Here is a 1,281-nt window from a genome sequence, read left to right as displayed (position 1 = left end):
ATAATATGTTTAATATATAATGGAGGTTGGTTGTTAAGAGCTTTATATGTTAGGAGTAATATTTAGAATTCTATTCTGAATTTGACAGGGAGCCAGTGGAGAGAAGCTAAAACTGGAGAAATATGATCTCTCCTTCCAACTCTCATTAAAACACTAGCAGCAGCATTTTGGATTAACTGAGACTTCTTAAAGAGTTTTTTGGATGCCCGGATAATAAAGAATTACAGTAATCCATCGTAGACGTGTTATATTCACAAATCAGCTTTTCCGCATCAATTTTGGACAAAATGTATAACGCAAGTGGAAGAAGGCGGTCATGGTAACATTTTTAATGTGGGGGTTAAAAGACATGTCCTGATCAAAAATAACACCAAGGTTCTTTACATTAGAACTGGAGGCCAGATTAATGCCACCCAGAGGAGGTGAAAGGCTGCAAAGTTGATCCCTGAGATGTTCAAGTCCAAAAACCATAACCTCTGTATCTGAGTTTAGAAGCAGAAAATTAAGAGTCATCCAAGTTTTTATGTCAATAAGACATGCTTGTAGTTTAAGTAACTGATTAGATTYATCAGGTTTCATGGATAAATATAACTGTGTATCTTCAGCATAACAATGGAAATTTATCTCATGCTGTTTAATAACTTTACCTAATGGAAGCAGATACTGTATAAAGTAAAGAGGATTGGTCCGAGCACTGAACCCTGAGGAACTCCATGACTAACTCTGGTGTAAGAAGAAGATTCATTATTAACATTTACAAACTGGAATCTATTAATTAAATATGACTGTTTGATTCTGATTTAACAGAAGACCAGATAAATATGTGTTTTCGGCAAACCCTTCAGCTCAGGTTGTGCATTTAGCTCGACATGTGCCTCGTGCAGATGTCCGAAACCCCCGAGTCATGGTCTYCAGAAGCTGCTCCCTCTTTAAAATCTCATGTGGCCTTTTTTTTACCCTTAGGTGTTGACATCCTGCCTGGTTGTTCCTGACCTTTAGCGCTGCAGCACGTGCTACGTGTGTATTTCTCAGTTGTGCATTTGAGTGCGTGTCTGTGTTTGTGTCTGCGTATGAGATACAATGCTGGCATTTCTTTCATACCAGGGACTCCACGCTCACGTTCAGCAGATAAATAGCTTGAATAACCCCCCCCCCAGCCCCTCTGAAGCCACACTTTGAAGAAACACCTGTGCAGATACACACCTTAAATCCCCTGGAAGTCTCACCACACACACACACACACACACACACACACACACACACACACACACACACACACAC

Source organism: Austrofundulus limnaeus, unplaced genomic scaffold (assembly GCF_001266775.1).
Source record: "Austrofundulus limnaeus strain Quisiro unplaced genomic scaffold, Austrofundulus_limnaeus-1.0 Scaffold215, whole genome shotgun sequence".
In the NCBI taxonomy this organism is placed as follows: domain Eukaryota; kingdom Metazoa; phylum Chordata; class Actinopteri; order Cyprinodontiformes; family Rivulidae; genus Austrofundulus; species Austrofundulus limnaeus.
The sequence above is the reverse complement of the archived record's forward strand: the minus strand, read 5'-3'. Positions refer to the sequence as shown.